Raw genomic sequence first — 20,723 nt, forward strand, 5'->3', positions numbered from 1 at the left:
ATCACATGCAAATCATAAAGTGACATGATATGGCCATTATCATCTTGCGCCTTTGATCTCCATCTTTGAAGCGCGGCATGATCACCTTCGTCACCGGCATGACACCATGATCTCCATCATCATGATCTCCATCATCGTGTCTCCATGAAGTTGTCTCGCCAACTATTACTTCTACTACTACGGCTAGTAAAGTAATTACATGGTGTTGCTCAATGATACGCAGGTCATACAATAAATTAAGACAACTCCTATGGCTCCTGCTAGTTGTCATACTCATCGACATGCAAGTCGTGATTCCTATTACAAGAATATGATCAATCTCATACATCACATATATTTCATTCATCACATCCTTCTTGGCCATATCACATCACACGGCATATGCTGCAAAAACAAGTTAGACGTCCTCTAATTGTTGTTGCAAGTTTTTACGTGGCTGCTATAGGTTTCTAGCAAGAACGCTTCTTACCTACGCCAAAACCACAACGTGATATGCCAATTGCTATTTACCCTTCATAAGGACCCTTTTCATCGAATCCGATCCGACTAAAGTGGGAGAGACAGACACCCGCTAGCCACCTTATGCAATAAGTGCATGTTAGTCGGTGGAACATGTCTCACGTAAGTGTACGTGTAAGGTCAGTCCAGGCCGCTTCATCCCACAATACCGTCGAAACAAGATAGGACTAGTAACGGTAAGCATATTGAACAAAATCAACGCCCACAACAACTTGTGTTCTACTCGTGCATAGAATCTACGCAATAGACCTAGCTCATGATGCCACTGTTGGGGAACGTAGCAGAAATTCAAAAAAATTCTATGCAACACCAAGATCAATCTATGGAGATTCTAGCAACAAGAGAGGGAGAGGATGAGCATCTTCATACCTTTGAAGATCGCTAAGCGGAAGCGTTACAAGAACGCGGATGAAGGAGTCGTACTCGTAGCGATTCAGATCGCGATTGATTCTGATCTAAGCACCGAACAACGGTGCCTCCACGTTCAACACACGTACAGCCCGGGGACGTCTCCTCCTTCTTGATCTAGCAAGGGGAGAGGAGAAGTTGAGGGGAAACTCCGACAACACGACGGCATGGTGGTGATGGAGCTCGTGGTTCTCCGGCAGGGCTTCGCCAAGCACTACGGAGGAGGAGGAGGTGTTGGAGGAGGGAGAGGGCTGCGCCAGGGGCAGGGTGCGGCTGCCCTCTCTCTCCCTCACTATATATAGGGGGAAGGGAGGAGGGGGAGGCGCCCTAGGGTTCCCTAGGGGAGGGGCGGCAGCCACAGGGGAAACCCTAGATGGGTTTGGGCGCCCCCACCCCCTAGGAAACTTGCCCCCCAAGCCGGGAGGGGCGGATGCCCTAGGGGTGGCGCCCCCACCTCTCCTGATTACATGAGATGGGGTGGGAGGGGCGCTCATCCCCTTAGTGGGCTGATGTGCCCTCTCCCCTTGGCCCATAAGGCCCCCAAACGCTTGTCGGGGCCTCCGAAACCCCTTTCGGACATGCTGGTCATCACCTGGTATCCCCGGAACAATTCCGGACTCCAATACCCTTCGTCCAATATACCGTCTTCACCTCCGGACCATTCCGGAACTCCACGTGACGTCCGGGATCACATCTGGGACTCCGAACTACCTTCGGTAACCGCATACTATTTCCCATAACAACTCTAGCATCACCGAACCTTAAGTGTGTAGACCCTACGGGTTCGGGAACCATGCAGACATGACCAAGACATTCTCCGGTCAATAACCAACAGCGGGATCTGGATACCCATGTTGGCTCCCACATGTTCCACGATGATCTCATCGGATGAACCACGATGTCAAGGATTCAAGCAATCCCGTATGCAATTCCCTTTGTCAATCGATATGTTACTTGCCCGAGATTCGATCGTGGGTATCCCAATACCTCGTTCAATCTCGTTACTGGCAAGTCACTTTACTCGTTTCATAATGCATGATCCCGTGACTAACTACTTAGTCACATTGAGCTCATTATGATGATGCATTACCCAGTGGGCCCAGAGATACCTCTCCATCATACGGAGTGACAAATCCGAGTCTCGATTCGTGCCAACCCAACAGACACTTTCGGAGATACCTGTAGTGCACCTTTATAGCCACCCAGTTACGTTGTGACGTTTGGTACACCCAAAGTACTCCTGCGGTATCAGGGAGTTACACAATCTCATGGTCTAAGGAAATGATACTTGACATTAGAAAAGCTTTAGCAAACGAACTACACGATCTTGTGCTATGCTTAGGATTGGGTCTTGTCCATCACATCATTCTCCTAATGATGTGATCCCGTTATCAATGACATCCTATGTCCATGGTCAGGAAACCATGACCATCTGTTGATCAACGAGCTAGTCAACTAGAGGCTCACTAGGGACATGTTGTGGTCTATGTATTCACACATGTATTGCGGTTTCCGGTCAATACAATTATAGCATGAATAATAGACAATTATCATGAACAAGGAAATACAATATTAACCATTTTAGTATTACCTCTAGGGCATATTTCCAACAATTATTAGAGCATTGTCCCAAGTGAGGAAAGTCCGATGGAAGCTATGATTCCCTCACAAGTTGGGATGAGTCTTCGGACTTTACAAAAAAATAAAATAGGCCAAAGAAGCCCACCAAAAAATGAGAGAAAAGAGAGAAGGGACAATGTTACTAAGTGAGGGCTTTTGGCGGGCGACCTCCATGGAGGTGGATATTTTGAAAAATTCAATAATTACATTTTGGTGTTTCAAAAATTCTGGAAAAAAATCTACGCATTCTACAAGTGTATAAAATCTGACAACGAAATACATTATGGTGAGAGCTACACACAAAAAAACAAAAACCTGCATTTCTAATAGTGAACACAGTTCGCACTGTTCATCAGTTCAAAAAACGTGATTTGTCTTTTTTGTGTAGCTCTCATTATAATGTATTTCATTTTCAAAATTTACACACATGTAGAATACATCCATGTTAACATGTATGATTTTTTCAGAATTTTTCGAAACATTAAAAATATGTTTTTTGATTTTTTTCAAAATACCCACCTCCATGGAGGTCGACCGCCGTTGACATTTTGCACAATGTTACTATCCATTTACCACACTTGTGCTTCAAAGTAGCACCATGATTTTCATGATAGAGAGTCTTCTATTTTGTCACTTTCATATACTAGTGGGAATTTTTTATTATATAAATTGGCTTGTATATTCCAATGATGGGCTTCCTCAAAGTTCCCTAGGTCTTCATGAGCAAGCAAGTTGGATGCACACCCACTTAGTTTCTTTTTGAGCTTTCATATACTTATAGTTCTAGTGCATCCGTTGCATGGAAATCCCTACTCACTCGCATCGATATTGATTGATGGGCATCTCCATAGCCCATTAATTTGCCCAGTTGATGTGAGACCATCTCCTTCTTTTTGTCTTCTCCACAACTACCATATTCTATTCCACCTATAGTGCTATAATCATAGCTCACGCTCATGTATTGCGTGAAAGTTGAAAAAGTTTGAGAACACTAAAGTATGAAACAGTTGCTTGGCCAATACCGAGGTTGTGCATGATTGAAATATTTTGTGTGATGAAGATGGAGCACAGCCAAACCATATGATTTTGTAGGGATAACTTTCTTTGGACATGTTATTTTGAGAAGACACGATTGCTTTATTAGTATGCTTGAAGTATTATTGTTTTTATGTCAATATTAAACTTTTGTTTTGAATCTTATGGATCTGAACATTCATGCCACAATAAAGAAGACTACATTGAAAAAAATATGATAAGTAGCATTTCATATCAAAAAAATTGTTTTTATCATTTACCTACTCGAGGACGAGCAGGAATTAAGCTTGGGGATGCTTGATACGTCTCCAATGTATCTATAATTTTTTTGATTGTTCCATGCTATTATATTATCTACCTTTGATGTTTTATATGCATTTATATGCTATTTTATATTATTTTTGGGACTAACCTATTAACCTAGAGCAGTGCCAGTTTATGTGTTTTCCTTGTTTTTGAGTTTTACAGAAAATGAATATCAAATGGAGTCCAAACGGAATAAAACTTTCGCAATGATTTTTCTTGGACCAGAAGACATTCACGTAGCTTGGAGAGGGGGCCATAGGAGTCCTGAAGGCACCACAAGCCCTTAGGGCGCGCTCTAGGGGGGCGCGCCCTAGGGGGGCGCGCCTCCCTGGCTTGTGGGTCCCACGGGAGTCCTCCAACCCTAATTCTTGGCCTATAAATTCCCAAATATTCCCAAATCACAAGAAGCGCCCACCAAAATACTATTTCGCCGCCGCAAGCTTCTGTTCTCGTGAGATCCCATCTTGGGGCATTTTTTAGCGATCTGCCGGAGGGGGATTCAATCATGGAGGGCTTCTACATCAAACCTATTGCCCCTACCGATGACGTGTGAGTAGTTTACCACAGACCTACGGGTCCATAGCAAGTAGCTAGATGACTTCTTCTCTCTCTCTTTGATCTTCAATACAATATTCTCCTCAATGTTCTTGGAGATCTATTCGATGTAATACTTTTTGCGGTGTGTTTGTCGAGATTCGATGAATTGTGAGTTTATGATCAGATTATCTATGAATATTATTTAAGTCTTTTCTGAACTCTTTTATGCATGATTGAGATATCTTTGTATTTCTCTTCGAACTATCAATTTGGTTTGGCCAACTAGATTGTTTTTTCTTGGAATGGGAGAGGTGCTTAGTTTTGGGTTCAATCTTGCGGTGTCCTCACCCAGTGACACAAGGGGTAGCGAGGCACATATTGTATTGTTGCCATCAAGGATAAAAGGATGGGGTTTATGTCATATTGCTTGAGTTTATCCCTCTACATTATGTCATCTTGCTTAAGACGCTACTCCGTTCTTATGAACTTAATACTCTAGATGCATGCTGGATAGCGGTCGATGTGTGGAGTAATAGTAGTAGATGCAGGCAGGAGTCGATCTACTTGTCACGGACGTGATGCCTATATTCATGATCATTGCCTTGGATGTCATCATAATTAGGCTGTGTTTGGTTGGACTTTTGGAGCCAGCTTTTGGCTTTTCAAAGCTATAAGCTAACCAAAGGGAGAAACGTGAGAAGCTGAAGTTGCAAAAGCTACAGATTCCCGTAGTGTAATTTTTGAAGCAGGTGAACCCCCAACTTTAGCAATGCATTTTTAATTGTCCCCTGGATGTTGCGTGGTATTTACCCACCTTTGCCACTGGCAAGTCAAAAAACGATTCATTCTATTCCCCCCGAGCGATGGTCAGCCACGAGAGATCTCATCCTCGCAGAAAAAAAACGCTCGATCCCCTTGGACCTGAGCGACAGCTAGGGTTCCTAGCTAGCGCCGTCGCCGGCGGCGCCCCTCCACTGCCGCCGGCGCCTCCTCCCGCGTCCGCCGCCACATTGCTACCTCTTCTCTCCTCTACTACCCAGCGGATCTCCTCCTTCCTCAAGTACCTGCATGGACCATCGGACCAGCAAGGGCCGCTGCTCCTCCACCAGCGCGCGCCCCGCCGCCGGCGCTGCCTCCGGCTGCCCCGCCGCAACCTCCTCCCTCCATTCAGTAGCTGCTCCCCTTTCCTCCCGCTTTTTTTCTCTGTTGGTATTGATCGAATTCATGTGAAGTGATGAACAGTGGTTGTCTTTTGATATATTGATACATATTGCTTGTCAAATTGTTGTATATTGATGGAAAGTGGACTGCATATTGTCCTATGTTGTTGTACAGTGACTGGGTTATTGATGAATACTTGGTGCATTGATGTACATTGGATGGTTGCTTGCTGTGGATTGCTGCCTAATTGCTTGTTGGACCATATATATATTGATAACATGAGCAATATTCGTAGTAGGATCATTGCATTATGGTCAATTTGCATGTAAACATATTCACTCAGGCTCAGGGGCATTACAGACAATTCATGGCCAAATCTACAGTTTCACAGTTGTTTGAACCAAACAGCCTCTAGTTTTTCCACAGCTGCTTTTTCACAGCAGCTTCTCCACAGCTGCTTTTCCACAGCAGCTTTTCAAGAATCTGCAGCTCAACCAAACACAGCCTTATTCACTTTCTATCAATTACTCAACAGTAATTTGTTCACCCACCGTGTGCTTTCTTCAAGAGAGAAGCCTCTAGTGAAACCTATGGCCCCAAGGTCTATTTTCCATCATACATTTTCGGATCTATAAAACCAAAAACCCAAAAATGTCTTGCTGTAATTTATTTGTTTTTACTTTATTTTACGTTTTAGTAACCTTTTATATCCATCTCTATTATATCTCATCCTTGCAAGTGATCGTAAAGGGATTGACAACCCCTTTATCGCGTTGGCTGCAAGTGTTTGATTGTTTGTGCAGGTGTTGGAGACTTGCTCGTACCTTCTACTGGATTGATATCTTGGTTCTCAAACTAAGGGAAATACTTATATCTACTTTACTGCATCACTCTTTCCTCTTCAAGGAAAACACCAACGCAAGCTCAGGAAGTAGCGGGCACCAAGCACAACTGCATCACCAAATTCTCCCGGGCTCTTTTTAGACCGTCAGTTACCCTTTCTTGTTATGGAATTGTTACTAGTGTTAGTAGTTTGTATTGAACTCCAATGGTGATCGTTTGAACCTGTGTTGCGAATATGTTAATATTTTGGCCAGGATCATCACCCTGGCGTGAAGCAGGGGCATAAGATGCCCCTACTCTCTTTAACGATGGCCCAAGTATATTAGTTAGTCTCTTAATCTGTTGTTATCTTCATGCGCATTGCTTGTTTGCATTGTTTGCCTCCTATCAGTTGTGCCTGCTATTGTGCTGCTAATGTGATGGTAAGACCATCACATTTGAATGGGGTGAGAAGAACATAAACTTGTATGCAGCCAAACAGCTATGGTTTACATCTGCTCAGCCCTTAAGTACATATGCAGGCAACTAAACATCTAGCCCTAAAGTGTTCATTGATGCAATGCGGGCAACCAAATAACATGCAGATGTTGGTTTGTTGCCTGTTTTTGCTCAACCAGGCTAGGTTGAGATGGGGATAAAATGCAGATACTGTTGCTTGCAGATGACAACCAAACACGCCCATATTGCTTTCCCTTGTACTTTCTGTATGAATTCCTTCAGATGGGTCCTTGATGTAAAATGTGTGTGAGCTAAAAACGGAGGAAAACACGGCGTAGACCCCTGGCCGCCGTTATGGAGTCGTCGTGGCGAGAACAGGTTCTACCTGTGCAGCTAGCTGTACTGTCGCGCTGTGCAGTTGCGCAGTCCGTTCACCGCGCGCGGCTCCTCTTCACCTGCCCCGTGAAAAGGGGCCCGAATCCCAAGACCCCAAAAGCATTCTCCCTCTCCCATCCCACAAGCAAAAAATTTCTGCGCCGTGCACTGTACTGATCCCCCTCTCTCTCCCTTCCATTGATCGCTCCTGCTCTGCTTTTTCTCCACGCAGACGCACGACAGCCACCCCCACCGCCTTGACCGTCTCGAAGCGCATCCTCCTCCTCCTCCTCCTCCTCCTCCAGACGGCCAGGCCAACCAGCACCACCGCAAGACCAGCACCCTTCCTCCTCCTCCCTCTCCTCGCGAATGCCGCCTGCTTGCTCGGGCGCTCGCGAGAGGAGAGCGCGGTAGCCGCGGCGACATGGGGGAGATGGATTTGGAGGACGTGGTGCTCTCCTGGTCGGTCCAGGAGATCAACGACGACCACCTCTACAGGGACAAGGTACTCCCTGGCGTCATCCATCCATCCCGAGGTTGCCGCTGCTAGTAGTTCCGCGAGCGGGCGCGCGGTTTGGCGAGCTTGAGCCTTCGCTTTTTCGAATCTGCGCGTATATACGTCGTACGGACCCCGGACCGGCGAAGCGTGTGCGTGCGTATGTGCGCTAGCTAGGTTTTCTACTCCGACTACTCGTGCTTAAATCCCGCGTAATCGAAGTTGGGTCAGTTGCTGGATGCTCCAAATGATGAAATGATGGTGCTCTGCTCTGTCTCTGTGTGTGTGTGTGTGTTGTCCGTGTGCTCAGGTTTAGAGGGGGTTTCTGTCCACGTGTCATGGAAGCGCAATTGGCAAGTGCTTAGCGATGCAAATTCAGTGCCCTTTGCTGTGCTAACTGCTGATTGCCATTTCTGGACCATCTGATAGCTAGTAACATGATTGTTGCACACTTGCACGCTTGGTGATACATGTCTGTCAGGAAAGAAATTACAGTTGCTGTTGGTGTCATATGTTACTGATTTGGGCTAACTAGTTGGCATCCATGAATCTTACTCCCTCCGTCCCAAAATAAGTATCTCAACTTTGTACTAAAGTTGGGACACTTATTTTGGGACGGAGGGAGTATATGTTACTGATTGAGTGGAGCTGCCCACTGCTGTTGACAAGAATGCCACACTAATTTCCTTTGCCCACGATGTACAGTCATTTCTCAAGCCTTTCAGTAGGCTGTAGCATCATCTTGCCTGTCTCATTCCAGAAAACTCTAGATAATACATGGTGTGAGTTTTCAGTGGCTCTTGTGGGATGATAGGCGTGTAACTTATGTATCCTAATGAGAGACCGCGTGTGGCAGAAATTATAAACTGCGTTGCTATGAAACATATTGCATCTACAGTTTAAGCGATGTATGGTAACCTCCTTGTGATATGAGCACCTTAACCCTGTATTGATACTTGCTTGTTCTTCCAGTATAAGAAATTGACTCTGCTAGCATTAATTATGTGCCATTTTTTGTGCTCAAGGAACTGTTGAATCATCTTTTTCTAGCTATAATCATATCTCATTTGTGACCTCATTTGTGTTTTAGGTTGTGACCATTCCCTGCAACTTCAAGTCACTTGATCACTATCTCGTGTCGTTTCGTGTGCCTCTGATTGAAGAAACAAGGTCAGATCTATGCTCACGCCTTCAACTCATCAGTGAAGCACCCTCGTCGAAAATACGTTCCATGGAGGTAGCAGCAAAATCGGGATTATACATCCTGGATGTGGACTTTTGGGATAATGATGCTGGTTTTTCTACTGGGAATTATACTACGAGGAATGGTGATATATTTATTTTGTCTAGCATAAAACCTGAAGCTGCAGAGGACTTAAACCGCCATGGTGTGACATACTGCTTGGCAATGGTTACTGAGGTTTCTATGGATGATGAATACCAGAAGGGCTTCAGAGTCAAAGTTGCAAACAATATTGGTTTGGAAGAAGACTTAAACAAACTCAAACATGCAATATTTCTCAGCAATATCACGACAAGCATGCGGATATGGAAAGCACTTACCTTTGACACGCACATAGATAACAATTTCACAGTAATCAAGTCGCTCTTAGCCCCCACAAATTTGGTAATATGACATGAATACTTGTGTTTTAGTTTTACTAGTTACCATTATAAATTAGTATGGGACCTAACTTTTTGAGCTTCTCTTTGTTGTCTCTGTTGCAGGGTGAGGATGTTTGTGATGTCTGTATTAAACAGCATGGTGGCTGTTTGGCTTCTTTCACAGAGCAACTACTTTCGATTAAGCTTAATCGATCACAAATGGATGCCATTGAATCTGTCATCTCAGCTGTACAGTGTGGGCATGTGAACCTCATGAAGCTTATATGGGGCCCACCAGGTACTGGAAAGACCAAGACACTTAGTGCTTTATTGTGGGTTCTGGCACGTTTGAAATGCAGAACTCTGACTTGTGCTCCCACTAATGTTGCTGTCATTGGAGTTTGCACTCGTTTCCTTAAGAAAATGAAGAATTTCAGTGAGATAATTGATGAAAATGGTCTGCCTTTTTCTTTTGGAGATATCTTGCTGTTTGGAAGCAGGTCTAACATGGACATCACCGAGGATCTTCAGGAAGTTTACTTGGATTTTCGTGTTGATGAACTTGCGGAATGCTTTTCATCGTCGTCTGGATGGAACTACCGAATAGCTTCGATGGTATCCTTTTTTGAAGACTCTGTTTCACGGTATGATATGCTTCTTGAGGATGATGGCAAAATTGATCCAGTGTGCTTTCTGGACTTCATAAAGAAGCAATTTGATGCAACAGCAATAGCTCTGAAAAGATGTGTAATGAGTTTGTGGGTTCACCTTCCTGGAAGATGCTTTTCTCATGATAGTGTCATAAATATATCTATGTTGCTTAATATGCTAGAAAAATTTAGCACCCTTCTGTGCAAAGCAGACTTGACCGATGAGAGCTTGAAAAGGGGCCTTGGTTGTCTGTCTACTGTAAACTCTGTTTGTGTAAAGTCTATATCTTCACTTGAGAAGGAACTGGATGGAGCAAGGTCCACATGCCTTAAATTGCTTAAAGATCTGCTACACTCTCTTAACTTACCTACTGGAGTAGACAAAAACTGGGTGAAGAACTACTGCATACGTAATGCAACACTTCTTTTCTGTACTACCTCTAGTTCTTATCACTTACATGACATGAATATTGCACCCCTCGATGTATTAATTGTTGATGAGGCTGCTCAAGTACGGGAGTGTGAACTGGTGATCTCACTACGGCTACATTTGCTAAAACATGTTGTTTTGGTAGGGGATGACTGTCAGCTGAGTGCGATGGTTAAAAGCAAAGTAAGGTTTCGTGTCACCCTCTTTATACTGTTTTGGTTTCATTTCTTAGTCACTGGTGCATTTATTAACGAGATGAAATTGTGATACTGAAATGCTACAACACTTTTTTCTTGAAAAAAAAATGTAAATGCCAAATCTTCTCTGTATGTTCCGTTTGTTATTGATCTGTTTTTGATAATCTTAATTCTTACCTTACATTGTTTATCTCTAGGTATGTAAAGAAGCTGGATTTGGAACAAGTCTTTTTGGGAGATTAATTGCTCTAAAAGTTGAAAAACATTTGCTGAATATACAGTATCGCATGAATCCTTGTATCAGCTTATTTCCAAATGCTCAGTTTTATGAGAGGAAGATCTTAGATGGTTCCAGTGTCCTATCTCCTAGCTATAATAAGGATTACACATGCCTCCCTTTTGGCAGCTACACGTTTATAAATGTCACTGATGGAAGGGAAGACAAAGAGGGCACGGAAACAGTCGGAGAAACATGGTTGAAGTTGCTATTGTTTTGCACCTAATCCACACCATCTTTAAATGTATGTCTTTAAGTTGAACTCTATCATTTATTTAACCTTAATATCCTTTCTAGTTATTAATTTTTTTATGAAGCTACTTGGCTAATATAACATGGTACCCGCAAAAAAAAACCTAGTATAACATGGGATCTTTGCAAGCTCACATGGTCTTCATAACCTTCATTGGTAGAAAGTTCTACAATAATCTATGTTCAAGAGTCCAGTTGTCTATATGTGTATCTCGTGATCATGATTGCATCATTCTGGCTTTATGAAAGTTCAATTCTACCGCCCTGTTGTTCTATAGACAATGTTAAATTTTTATTTAGACAGAGGAGAACATTTAGTAGATAACATGAAAGCTGAAATACTATGCTCTATTAGAGTTGTTATATCCACTGCATGTGCCCTCTTAAGCAATTTTTATTATCGTCAGAGTGGAAAAGCAATGATTTGGTGATGCAGAATCAACTTAAGTTTGCTTAAGAAAATAAATTCAGTAGCCTTGTCCAAAATTTGATCACTCATGTTTTTTCTGCAGCATGGAAAAAGACAGGCCAAGGTTTCAGCATCGGTGTGGTCTCTCCATATAATGCTCAAGTTGATGCAATCAAAATTAGACTTGGCAAAAAATACGATGCATGCGATGGCTTTAATGTGCGGGTGAAGTCCATTGATGGTTTCCAAGGAGAAGAGGATGATATAATAATACTATCAACTGTTAGATCCAATGGGAGAGGAGTTGTTGGATTTCTTGCTGATAACCAAAGAACAAATGTTGCTCTTACTAGAGCAAGGTGTGCATCAATTATTTTGCTGTCCCTTGTTTTATTGCTGTTCAAAGTATGTAAGAGTAAGACTGATGATATAAATCATCTGATCGATGCTTTATTTCGTGCAGGCACTGTCTTTGGATTGTTGGGAATGCTCATACACTGTATAAAAGTGGAACCGAATGGACAGATCTTGTTGCTGATGCAGAAAGGCGGAAATGTGTTTTCAGTGCCACTAATGACGCAACCATCTGTAGGTTGGTTTTGCAAGTAAAGCAAGAGCTTGATGAACTTGATGATCTTCTGAATGCCTATTCAGTGGTTTTCAGCAATACCAGATGGAAGGTAAGTACCATGGTTTCAGCGGCTGAGCCAGGAAAATCGAATGAGGGGGACCAAGTGTTGCTAAGCCTCGGTGGTTTTAGCCAGTTGGGCTTTCAACATACTTTCATGTTTTCTAATATGTCACTGCACTTAAATTACCCAGAATGCGAACCACATTTCTTGTTGTCTTAGGGTTTACTAAATATACACTTCCTTTATAGTGTGATTTTCTGTTTGTTCGTGGATAGACATGTCTCACTTTTCAGAATCATTTATGCGGTTCGTTTGTCTCTGCTAGGTTGCTCTGTAATAGGATTGTGAGTGATTTGTAATTAAGATTTTCAGGGACATGTGCTACTTTGTACCATGCTATGTCAATTCTATAGTTCTTTTCTATAGAGTACATAACATCTTGTGAACCTCCTAGTTTTCTTGAAGAACACACTGTTCTTTCATTTTTCTCATATACGCTTTTTCTCAGGTTCCGTTTTTTGTACTTTTAAATTCAACAGGTCATTCTTAGCGATGAGTTTAGGAAGACTTTCACCAAACTAAAATCACCACAGCTCAGGAGGGAAGTACTCCAAAAGCTTATCAAACTTGGACGTGGTTGGAGGACAACAATTAAGAACCTCGATATACCTGGTGTTTCTCATCTTCCAAAAGTATACAAGGTTAGGGACCTGTATCTTGTATGGAGTACTGACATGGAGAAAACCGAAAGAAGGTATTTCCAGATAATTAAAATTTGGGACCTACAATCACAGCAAAGTGTTGCAAGAACGGTTCAACGTCTCGAGAATTTGTTTTCCATGTACACGGATGATTACCTGGATCACTGCAGGAGAGTGCAAACACAGGGGTATGAGAATTTGTTTATTATTAATGGGCTATACTCAGGTCCCTTCTATTTTCATTAACCTATGATGCTTATAGATCAACTTTTTTGTAAATAGTCATGCCTACAAATGAACTGCATGTAGACATTCTTCTAATTTTTGCCGTCCTTTTTGTCGTGGATAACAGGAAACTGGAGGTTCCTAAGGTTTGGGATGTTGGGCATGATATTATTCGCTATAACATGGATTGCAAAGTTGATGCTCATGAAGAGCATGATCTCGCAGATACATCATATGCCATTGAGAATTCAAAAGTTAGTGAAAGCTTCTTGCTGATGAAGTTCTACTCTTTATCATCTGGAATGGCAAAGCATTTGCTGACAGCTACTGATGGGTCTGAAATCAACATCCCCTTTGAACTGAGTGATGAAGAGCGGGTGGTAATCCAATTCCCGCTCACTAGTTTTATACTTGGGAGGTCGGGCACCGGAAAAACTACTGTATTGACAATGAAACTGATTCAAAAAGAGCAACTGTCATTGATTGCATCCCAAGGTCTAAATTTGGATGGAGCTGATTTGTCTGTGGTGGATGAAAATAATATTATGCCACTAAAGAATGAAGGAGAAAGTTCTGTGAAACAAGTATTTATCACTGTGAGCCCAAAGTTATGTTCAGCCATAAAAGATCACATCTGCAGACTTAAAACGTAAGTCTGTTGAATTGGACCCCTATTTTAAAGTACTACATATGTTTACACCATTTTGGAAATGATTTTGATATAGATATTTAAAGTGGACAGAAATGCGTGCACGAGTTGGCTCAACTTTTTTCATTGTACTATGTTCTGCTGTATTGCTAACCTCATGCTCTTTAGACCCTTTGTCATACCCTTTTAAGGGTCAATTCTTTTATTCATTTGAAGTGTATTTTCTCTTTAAGATATGATTTTAGGAATTAAAAAAAACTGCAAGTACGGGGAACTACCACTTGGTGCTCTCACATGACTAGCCAACTGAACCATGCTTGGTGCTCTTTTATGAAAATATGTATTGCAAGCCGGTTTGGTGAATTCTTTGAAAGATATTCACTTTGCTTATTTTATGATTTGTATCAACAATGATGCATATTAATTCCAATTTATTTCAACCCTATATAGATTTGGCGAAGGGGAGCCTTGGCGCAGTGGTAAAGCTGCTGCCTTGTGACCATGAGGTCACGGGTTCAAGTCCTGGAAACAGCCTCTTGCAGAAATGTAGGGAAAGGCTGCGTACAATAGACCCAAAGTGGTCGGACCCTTCCCCAGACCCTGCGCAAGCGGGAGCTACATGCACTGGGGCTGCCCCCCCCCCCCCCCCCCCTATATAGATTTGGCACTGGTGATGTCTCTGATCAGCCAAGCATTCTTCGCATGCATGATATCATGGATGACCTGGAAGAGTTTACAGAAATTCCTGACAATTTTTGTGATCTACCTCATGAGCACTATCCTCTTACTATAACATATCGTAAGTTTTTGATGATGCTTGATGGAACATGCTGGAGATCGTTTTTCGATGCATTTTATGGTGAAATGAAGTCTAGCTTTGAGAGAGGCCATTCAAGATTTCGTGAAGTGCAAACTTTTATTGAATTGAATGAAGTTACCTACGAAAATTTTGCTACTTTCTACTGGTCACGTTTTAATAAAGATCTGACCAAGAAATTTGATGTGTCCACTGTGTTCACTGAAATAGTTTCTCACATTAAGGGCGCCTATCAAGCGACAGGGCCTTATACTGGCAAACTGGGAAGACAAGATTATGTGATGCTCTCAGATAAAAGATTTTCATCTCTGAACAAAGAGAAAAGAAATAAAATTTATGATATATTCCTTGAATATGAGAGTATGAAATGCACTGCCAGGGAGTTTGATTTGTCAGATTTTGTAAGTAGTCTTCACAGTAGTTTTGTAACTGATGGCTACAATGGAGATATGGTGGATTTTGTTTACATAGATGAGGTACAGGATCTGACCATGACACAAATAGCACTTCTTAAGTATGTCTGCAGGAACATCAAGGAAGGCTTCCTTTTTGCTGGTGACACTGCACAGACTATAGCAAGGGGTATCGATTTCAGGTTTGAAGATATCCGTTCACTTTTTTATACTGCATTCCTCGAAACGGATGTGTTTAATCAAGGACTTAAACATGGGGTCCATCTCTCTGATATGTTCCAACTGTCTCAAAATTTCCGCACACATTGCGGCATCCTCCGTATGGCACAAAGTATCATGAGTCTTCTATGCTCCTTTTTCCCATCAAGTGTTGACCAGCTTAATGCAGAGATTGGACTTGTATATGGAGAAGCTCCTGTGCTGCTGGAGTCCGATAACGATGAAAATGCAATTATGAGTATTTTTGGAGAAAGCAAAAGTAAACATGGTAATCTGCATGGCTTTGGTGCTGAGCAAGTCATATTAGTTCGTGATGATGCTACCAAAAAACAAATTATTGATCTTATTGGTAAACAAGCTCTTGTTTTGACTATTGTTGAATGTAAAGGCCTTGAGTTTCAGGTATGAGCCTATCAATCAGTTTCATCTGTGTTAATTTTGCAAATATTTCTGTTGTAAAATGTGCTGTTTCAAAATGTTGAGTGTACTTACTTCAGAGGTATTGTGTAGGATGTGCTGTTGTACAACTTTTTTGGTTCGTCGCCTTTAAGAAATAAATGGAGAGTTCTGTATGGCTACATGAAAGATAAAGATATTATAGCACACTCCGAGGGGATCTCTCACCCAGATTTCGACAGAAGCAAGCATTATCTACTCTGTTCAGAGCTGAAGCAACTCTATGTTGCAATCACACGCACTAGGCAAAGACTGTGGATATGTGAAAATACAGAGGATTACTGTAGACCAATGTTTGACTACTGGAAGAAGTTGTGTCTTGTAGAAGTTAGATTACTTGATTCTGCCCTCATCCAGGCCATGAAGACAGGGAGCAGCTGTGATGATTGGAGGCTACGGGGAACCAAGGTTAGTGATCTTTACTTGTTTTGTCTGGAAAGCCAATTTTAATTTATCATGCTATGCATTATGTTGCCAAGTGGATGTTCTTAATATTGTTAAATTAATGGGGTTTTTGTTTCTCACAATTGTTCTATGCAATTTTTGTTAGGTGGGTCATGGGGCATAACTACTTACTGTTTTTCTGTACTTGTCTCTTACTATTGTGATTCCATGTCACAGTTCTCCTTTTTTTGTAGTTATTCAATGAGGGGCAATTCGAGATGGCTACTATGTGTTTCGAAAAGGCTGGTGATGCACACAGAGAGAAGTGGGCAAGAGCTGCTGGACTTGTAGCGATTGCTGACCGTGCCATCTCCACAAATTTGGAGTTAGGCAAGGCTTCATTGCAAATGGCATCAGAGATTTATGAGGCCATAGGAATGCATGAGAAAGCTGCTACGTGCTATATCAAATTAGGCGACTACAAAAGAGCAGGTCTGCCAACTGTCCATAATTTCCAAGCTGCATCCATTTGAGATTTCGTCATATAACGGTCTACAAATGACAAGTTGTTCTTAAAGAGTTGCCATATAAATAAATGTCATCGAATCTCAAAATATTATTTTGAAATGATATCCCTACTTAAATTGCAGATATGCTAATTCTTACCTTTCATATGGAGTGTTACCTCAAACTCCAGATCTGACTAAACGTTGTGTCCCTTGCATTGCCGTAGGTATGGTCTACATGCAAAAATGTGGTACTTCTAGACTTGAGGATGCTGGTGACTGTTTTGCTAGGGCTGAATGCTGGTCAGAGGCAGCTGAAGTGTTCTTCAAAGCTAAATGTTACACCAAGTGTTTCTCCATGTGCTCAAAAGGAAAGCAATTGTTCAATCTGGGCTTGCAGTTTCTGCAACAGTTGGAGGAGGAACATTCGCTCGAGAATTCAACATCCTTGGAGGTTTCTGCAATTAGATCGAAGTATCTGGATAATTGTGCTCAACATTGTTTTGAGTGTGGTGACATGAAGCGTATGATGCCTTTTGTTAAGGCTTTCATCTCTATGGATAATGTACATGCATTCTTAAAGTCTAGGAATCTTCTTGACGAACTGTTTAGTTTAGAGATGGAAAAGGGTAATTTTCATTGAAGCTGCAGGAATAGCAAGGCATAAAGGAGATGCCTTACTGGAGGTGAAAATGCTTGAGAAGGTAGATTTATTTGAGGATGCAACTCGGCTTCTCCTCCTCCACATCATTGCAAATTCCTTCTGGTCTTTAAATAACAAAGGGTGGCCTCCCAAAAGAAATCCAGAGAAGGAACAGTTGCTTGCAGAAGCCAAAGAGATGGCGAAGAAGGTCTCTGATTGCTTCTACTCCTTTGTTTGCCTGGAAGCTGATGCACTATCGGATGTGATTAAATCTCTTCCCGATTTAACTTGCACTTTGCTTGAGGGCAAAAAATGTGGAAATTTGTTTGTTGAATATATCGCTTCCCGTTCGATCATTGATGTTCATCTTCAGTCTCGAACCTCTGGCTACAATTTACACATAGGGCCAGGATCTGAAGATGAAAATGGTTGTAATGATCTGCTGGCTTCTAACCAGATGTCACCCCAGACTCTGTTTTATGTCTGGAATCACTGGAAGTCAATCATACTCAAAGTACTATCTCATTTTCGCCACACTGATGGTCCAGAATTAAATGATTGCACAGTTATGTATGAAGATCTTTTCACCAAGTACTTTGGATTGAGAAAAGATGACGAAGGTGACAGATATGTGGTGCTTAACATGAATGCAAGTTGGCTTTCTAATGCTGGCAGAAGTTCTTTGCAGCAAGATGGCAACAGAAGTTTACTGGATGCCCCTCAGTGTCATTCGTGTGCTCAGTATTTCTGGATGAATGAGCTGTCTTCTGTTGGTTTCAGTGTACTTAAGAAGTTGGAGTCATTTGTTCAAATTACTCCAAAGCCAGAATCTTTGTATACCCTGGTGAGAACTAAAGTTATTATAAATGAGATAGCAAAGTTTTTGAAAGAACCACAGTTCAGTGTGCCAAAAATGAAGTTAAGAAGCTTCTTTATTCTCTGCCAGCATCGCTTCTTTGAGCTATTTTTTCTTGCGTGGAGAGATGGGACAACAAGTAGCCTCTTGCATATACTTGACTCACCAGCTGCATATGGATTGATTGCTGATTCTCTTAGTGCACATCTTCGGCGAACAGATAAAAATCTGACTCATGGGCATCTTGGGAGAACGACCATGCTTCTGCTTCATGCAGCGCGACTGGATGACGCGCTACTTTCAAGACTACTACATTACCTGGACAATAATTCTGAGTGGGCAGATTTTTATCGATGTTTGAAGGGATTTCTTGATGCTGATATTTCAAGACCTCCCTTGATATTGAACTTTAAGCGTGCTCTTGATTTTACCTTCAGTGGTGTGATGCAGAGGGATGAACTGGACAATATATCCCCAATATGCTATGTGGGTCTGATGGAGTGCCTTGGTTTCATGGCTTCATCATACTTTCTACAGAAAGGTTGTATATACTGCACGAAGTCTCTGTTGGTCAATATGCTAGAGTGCCGTACTAGCAAGGTTTACCTTGATACCTGCCTGACACCTAATCCGAGCCCAGATTACCATCTTGATTGTTTGGCACGCTCATCAGGGCGTTTCATATTTGAGACAATTATGACTATGTTGACAGACAAGGATATGCTCTTGCAGTGGGTACAGAAGACATCAACTCCTAGTTCATACTCTGAAGTCCTCCTGAGACTAGTGGTCACACTTTATCCACTGATCCTAACTCAGCGGAATTGTTATGAAGTCACAAATACTCTTGTGCGGTGCGGAGTCTTTGAGGATTTACCTTTGGAGTTCTCTCAGAAGATGGTCCGTGTTTTGCAAGTAAATTATCGCACGCCGAACAACTTCACAAGAGTGCTTGCTGATGCACTGGACGCAGTTGGAGATCCTATGGTAGTTATGGTGGGCTCACCCAAAGTCCCAGCAATCTGTCAAAACATAAAGGCTTATATGATTATTAAGGAGGATTTGCATGATGTTCCGAAGATAATGGCTCTTCTTCGTTCTGAAGAGCCAAGTTGTGTAAATCAGGCTGCACTGCCAAAAAAATCTGCTGGCATCGAAAACATTCCTAAGGCTGTAAAAGATACTAATAAGGTGAAGAGTACAAGTGAAATAGATTCAAGTGACGAGAATGCTCCCTTCTGGGATGAGTTTGAGACGTTTCAGGTCAACAAGCAAGGCCAGGTGAGTTTCATATGTTACAATGCTTGTTTTGTCATTTTCCACTTTGTCCCATTGCTTTGCAACTGCCAAGTTATTCTAAAAGCTAATTTTATGCAGAAAGATGCAAGGGTTACTATTCAGTTCCTTAGAAGTTCCGTTCGATGGCTGGAGCAAACAGGCTTTGAAGAAAAGATTGATGCACAATTGTTGGAAGAGGTCAGGCACATCTGCAGTCAGTTCGGAGAACGTTCCGCCAGGTAAGCCAATGCTAAATTAGCAGCAGCTCTGATCTTGTTAATGGTAGTATGAATACAGCTCTGATCCCCAGTTATTCTGAAAATTCACCATTTGCGCAGGACGGAGAAGACATCTTGTCTGACTGTGGAGGATCTATACTCAATGCGGCAAGATGGTGAGAAGAAACTGCAGACGATCATCAGCTTCCTGCGTTCCGAAAGGCCGGCCACGAAGGAAGATTATGGGAGGAACGAAGTCCAGTGGCAGGCTGATGAGGCAGACGAATGGACTGAATGCTCAGACAGCGAGACCGATGTCCAGTCGCAGACGGACGAACCAGAGGAATGGACTGGGTGCTCAGGCAATGAGGCGGAATGGGTGAAGGAGGAGGAAGCGGCGGCACAAAAGGCGGCTCGGAGGACGAAGAGCAACAAGAAACCCAAAGAACCGCACAAAGGCCGTTTCAAGAAGTGAGCTGCTGTGGTAGATGTAGTTCCACAGCTGCACCGGAGAAACCAGCACATAGCCTTGGGTTTGTTTTGCTCGGATGGATGTATGTCTCAATGTATGTATTTTTTTCATGCTTTGGTGCTACTGGCTGTGCATTTCGTTTTTTTTTCTCCTCTTTCTTTGCTCCAGCGTGATCTCCAACGAGCCGGCAATAGTGGTGTAGCAGACCAATGCAACTTACGCCTATCACACCAATGGCTGCCTAAGGCCTTGTACAATGCTAGGTGCTTAAAAAAATTAACCGTGTTTTTCTGAAGCACCGGTATCCATTTCTATAGGAAAGACGCCTAATTAAACGTCTACTCTGTACAAATAAGCACCGATGCTTGAGGAAAGCCTGATTTATTTCTCTAAGCACCTTGCATTGTACAAGGCTTAAGCGGCGGCTTGGCGGTATGACGATCTAACTATGACTGTCGCTAAGATTCAGAGAAAACAGAGGAAACACTCAATTTCATGGAAAGATTTGTGGTTGATTTCATTCCAGATCTGACGATTGCGAACTAGGGTTTGCTAGCCAGAACGCAGCGGCTTAGAGGGGCAAAGCCCAATTACATCCAGGTGCCTCCACACGCGGATCAGCTCGCTTAAAAGGCTAACAGAAAGTAAAAATGTACTGAAAACGACATGTTCAGAGCTACAGTGCTTGCAGTGAAT

The 20,723-nt window shown here is 42.4% G+C and overlaps 1 pseudogene; it reads left to right on the plus strand.

The window, feature by feature from the left end:
* The first annotated feature begins 7,378 nt into the window (after positions 1–7,378).
* Positions 7,379–20,347, plus strand: LOC123046583 (uncharacterized; annotated as a pseudogene).
* Positions 20,348–20,723: the final 376 nt, after the last annotated feature.

The sequence above is a fragment of the Triticum aestivum genome, chromosome 2B (assembly GCF_018294505.1).
Source record: "Triticum aestivum cultivar Chinese Spring chromosome 2B, IWGSC CS RefSeq v2.1, whole genome shotgun sequence".
In the NCBI taxonomy this organism is placed as follows: domain Eukaryota; kingdom Viridiplantae; phylum Streptophyta; class Magnoliopsida; order Poales; family Poaceae; genus Triticum; species Triticum aestivum.